The sequence below is a fragment of the Rhincodon typus genome, chromosome 30, assembly GCF_021869965.1.
Source record: "Rhincodon typus isolate 14 chromosome 30, sRhiTyp1.1, whole genome shotgun sequence".
In the NCBI taxonomy this organism is placed as follows: domain Eukaryota; kingdom Metazoa; phylum Chordata; class Chondrichthyes; order Orectolobiformes; family Rhincodontidae; genus Rhincodon; species Rhincodon typus.
The window spans coordinates 26,956,639-26,962,094 of NC_063361.1; positions in this window are offsets into that span (position 1 = coordinate 26,956,639).

The window sequence follows — 5,456 nt, forward strand, 5'->3', positions numbered from 1 at the left end:
CTCCGCTTGGTTTCCCCGATGTAGAGGAAGCCACACCGGGTACAGCGGATGCAGTATACCACATTGGCAGATGTGCAGGTGAACATCTGCTTGATGTGGAAAGTCTTCTTGGGGCCTGGGATGGGGGTGAGGGAGGAGGTATGGGGGCAGGTGTAGCACTTCCTGCGGTTGCAGGGAAAAGTGCCGGGTGTGGTGGAGCTGGAGGGGAGTGTGGAGCGGACAAGGGAGTCACGGAGAGAGTGGTCCCTCCGGAAAGCAGATAAGGGTGGGGAGGGAAAGATGTCTTTGGTGGTGGGGTCGGATTGCAGATGGCGGAAGTGTCGGAGGATGATGCGTTGGATCCGGAGGTTGGTGGGGTGGTACGTGAGGACGAGGGGGATTCTTTTTTGGTTCTTATTGCGTGGACGGGGTGTGAGGGATGAGTTGTGGGAGATGTGGGAGACACGGTTGAGGGCGTTCTTGACCACTGAGGGGGGGAAGTTACGGTCCTTGAAAAACGAGGACAACTGAGATGTACGGGAGTGGAATGCCTCATCCTGGGAGCAGATGCGGCGGAGGCGAAGGAATTGGGAATAGGGGATAGCATTTTTGCAGGAAGGTGGGTGGGAGGAGGAGTATTCTAGGTAGCTGTGGGAGTCAGTGGGCTTGAAATGAATATAGGTTTCTAGGTGGTTGCCCGATATGGAGACAGAGAGGTCCAGGAAGGGGAGAGAGGTGTTAGAGACGGTCCGGGTAAACTTAAGGTTGGGGTGGAAGGTGTTAGTGAAGTGGATGAACTGTTTGAGCTCCTCCTATGATGCTGCTTGGCCTGCTGTGTTCATCCAGCCCTGCACCTTGTCTCAGATTCTCCAGCATCTGCAGATCCTACTATCTCTGATCCAAAGTGTACAAGTTTAGGTATGTTTTTACTAGGCAAGAAAATACCAATGTGTATCCCCCCCACAAAAGCAAGAGAAAGTAAGGACAGATGTTAATCAGTAGGCATCTGAGAATGCAGAAATATCATTTTGGGTATCACCTGTCCCCTATCTGGATCACCTATTTCCACTTCTGTCCCTACCTCACAGCAACTGCTCCTAAAATCTTTTGTGTCTCTTGTCTCAACTCTTCCTATACTTTACTCACTGAGATCTTAGCTCCGAGCTGTTGACTTGTCCAAAGTTTTGTCACTTGCTCGGCAAATCGGACAGGCTTTCAATCCTCATTAACATATCTCACCCTTACAACACCCCCATCTCATCCATTCCATCCCATATCAGCACCTTCCTACATCCAATATGTGTCCTCTTCCATCCAGTATCAGTGCTGTCTTCCATTCCCAGTTTTCAAATTGGCATTTTTACCATTCTGGATGGCAACATTGCTCTCCCATTGCTCAACAGCGTACGGTGAGATCTGTGACTGGGAATTCTCTTCCTAGATTCTTGACACCTCTTGCACCTTCAAAAAGTTCCCCCTTCTCATTTGGTGACATCCCGTAATTCCTCCCTAATTGTTATTTGGTGTCCATTTATGATCTGTGGTATGATCTTTTAATACGCTACTGGCATTCCTAACTCTGCAGCAAGTTTTGCATTTTTCCTGTTCAAGTACTTAATACTGTTTACACTTTTGTGGCTTATTACATTCCAAAGTAAACTAGAGATAGAACCTGCTCTTTCCCTGAGAGCAGGAGCAGGGAATTTACCAGCAGCTGCCAACTTACATACACTTCCCACATTCTCTACAACCACAACCACACTAGATAAACAAGAATTTATTTCAATACTGGCACAACAAGAGTAACCCAACTTGACCCCCCATTCTTGTCTCCATATTTTACCTTTAGGCTCCTCCGTGGCAAATTCATTCACACTGATACAATGAACAAAATGTTGTACATGCTGGAAATCTGAAGTATAGCGGTTTTTGTGGCGCTACAGATTGCTGGCACACCTAACATAAGGTCCTTGACCTGTAAGGTTAACCTTGTTTCTCTGTCTTATAGCTGCTGCCAAACTGGCTGGGTATTTCCAGCACTTTCTGTTTCTCAATCATTTGGAATTTTTTTTTCATCATTCATTTGTGGGATGTGGGCATCGCTGGCTGGGCCAGCATTTATTGCCCGTCCCTAGTTGCCCTTGACAAGGTGGTGGTGAGCTGCCTTCTTGAACTGCTGCAGTCCACCTGTTGTAGGTTGATCCACATTGCCATTAGGGAGGGAATTCCAGGATTTTGACCCAGCGACAGTGAAGGAATAATGATATATTTGTGCATAATGTTGTTATCCTGTTTGATCCTGAGGTTGAGTTTCAAAATTCACATTTATGAAACCATATTAACACATCCTCAGCAATGGTTTCTCATATCACCATACCTAAGTAGTAGTAGGATCAGAAGTATGCCATTCAACCCATTAAGTCTGTTCTGCCACTCAATGAGATCACGGGTAATCTGATAATCCTCAACTCCACTTTCCTACCATTTCCTCATAACCCTTGATTCCTTTACTGATGAAATATCTACCTCAGTCTTGAATATACTGAACAACTCAGCCACAACAGCCCTCTGCAAATATTTTAAGCCTCTCTGCCTGACACTGGTGCTAAAACCTTTGGAGATGACAGTGGCGTATTTTTAACGTCACTCCACTTCTGGCTGAACAGGCATTGACTAATGATGTTGGGCCATGGGTTCAAATCCCACAAGAGCTGATGGTAAATTGATAAATTGAAGCTAGTCTCAACATGATGACTGTGAAGACTGTGAAACTATTGGATCATTGTATAAAAACTCATCCTGTTCATTACTGCATCTTAGAGAAGAAGACCTATCATCCTTACTGAGTTTGGTTGACTCAACTCCAGACACTGTAATGAGGTTAACGCTCAAAGTCCAGTGACCCACTCAGTTGAAAAGCAACTAGAGATTTGTAACAAATGACTGCCTTCCCAATGATGCCCACATCCCTAGAAAGAATCGAGCATTCTCCATGTGAATCTCAAACTTTCTGCCAACACAACTGGTCTGAAACCCCTATTGTCCCAATCAATACCAGCATTGAATCTTGCTCATTTACCCAGACTGCACAAATCTCCCTCAGCTCCCAATGCGTCAATTTTGAAATCCTATCTAACCACAGCCTTTATTTACAAAATGTACTATTTGTTCTTGTAACCTTGAAAATTTGGAGCTTCTGTAAACATTGGGACTCAACTGGCACGTCATGTCTAATTCTGGACAAGGTTAGGAAAGTTTTAGAGGGGCTGCAGGAACAATTGATGAGAGTCATTGTGAGGAAGAGAAGCTTTAGTCTTTGGATGGAACGGAGAAAATTAAAAGCAGATTTAGACTCATAGAGATGTACAGCATGGAAACAGACCCTTCAAGTCCAACTCATCCATGCTGTCCAGATGTACTAAATTAATCTAGCCCCATTTGCCAGCATTTGGCCTATATCCCTCTAAACCCTTCCTATTCATATTCCCATCCTGATGCTGTTTAAATGTTGTAATTGTACAAACCTCCACCACTTCCTCTGGCAGTTCATTTCATACATGCACCACCTTTTGCGTGAAAAAGTTGCTGCTTAGGTCCCTTTTAAATCTGTCCCCTCTTACCTTAAACCTATGCCCTCTAGTTTTGGACTCCCCCACCTTGGGGAAACGACCTTGACTATTTATCCTATCCATGACCCTTGTGATTTTTTAAAAACTTCTATAAGATTGCCCCTCAGCCTCCGACACTCCAGGGAAAATAGCCCCAGTCTATTCAGCCTCTCCCTACAGCTCAAACCCTCCAACCCTGGCAACATCCTTGTAATTTTTTTCTAAACCCTTCCAAGTTTCATATCTTTTCCAGAGCAGGGAGACCAGAATTGAACGCTGTATTCCAAAAGCAGCCTAACCAATGTCCTGTACAGATGCAACATGACCTCCCAACTTCTGTACTCAATGCACTGAACAATAAAGGCAAGCATACCAAAAGCCTTCTTCACTCTCCTATCTACCTGTGACTTCACTTTCAAGGAACTATGAACCTGCACTCCAAGGTCCCTTTGTTCAGCAACACTCCCCAGGATCTTCCCATTAAGTGTACAAGTCCTGACCTGATTTGCCCTATGAAAATGCAGCGCCTCACATTTATCTAAGTGAAACTCCATCTGCCATTCCTTGCCCCATCTGATCAAGGTCCCGTTGTACTCTGAGGTAACCTTTTTCGCAGTCCTCCACACTTCCAATTTTAACGCCATCTGCAAAGTTTTCAAAATCATGAGGTTCTTGGCAGGATAGTCAGGGAGAAACTGTTCCCATTCACGGAATAGAGACAGCGGTTTTACATGAAAGGCAAATGAACCCAAAGGTAACGTGAAGTAAGATGAACACAGTGAGTGGTTAGGATTTGCAATGTACTGCCTGAGAGTGTGGTGGACGCAGGTTCCATAATTGTCTTCAAAAAGAAACTGAACAGATAAAAATTGCCGGGCTATGGGAAAGGAGGCTGGAGAGTGGTACCAGTGAGGCGGTTTTGGAAATGTCCAGTCCAGACACACAGGCTGACTGGCCTACTCCACATTGTAACTGTTTTAGGATTCAATGATACATCTCAGTAGGAACCTTGACAATGTGATATTTTAGAAGCTGCTCTTAGTCTCTTGATGTGTTCCTTGACAGCTGTGCAGTGTGGTGGGAATCACGCAGTGTTCAGACCACCACAGGTTTAATTGATGGCAGTGGGAATGGAAGCCAAAGGCCCCAACAACTGGTTTCTTTGCTCCTGTCTGTGGATCTGTTCTAGAAGATGCCTTTTGTGATAAAGATCCTTTGACGCTCAAATGGTTTGTGAATGCTCACTGACCAGGTTCGAACACTGGATTTGACATGGAGGGTTATCGGGGGCAGACTGGAAATTGGAATCATCATAGAATCCCTACAGTAAGGACACAGGCCATTCAGCCCATCAAGTCCACATTGACCCTCCAAAGGGCATGCCACCTAGACCTAACCCCCTACCCAATCCTTGAATCCCTGCATTTCCTGTGCCCTACACATCCCCGGACACTACAGGCAATTTAGCATGGCCAATCAACCTAACCTGCACATCTTTGGACTGTGGGAGGAAACAGGAGCACCCAGAGGAAACCCACGCAGACACGGGGAGAATGTGCAAACTCCACACAGACAGTCGCTCAAGGGTTGGAAATCGAACCCGTTCCTTGGTGCAGTGCTAACCACTGAGCCACCGTATTGCCCAGTGAGACCAACCATGCATCTTATTGAGTGATGGAGCTGGCTTAAAGGTCCAAATGGTGTACTTTTGCTTTTCAGTCTTGTTCCTATGTCACTTGAACTAGACCTCAAACAGTTGCTGGCAGGGCCTGTTTAGAAGAATGAGTGGCAAATTTATTGAAACATATAAGAATATTCAGAGCCTTCGCAGTAAGGTTGTTTCCCCTTGTGGGACCAGATAGGTAATCT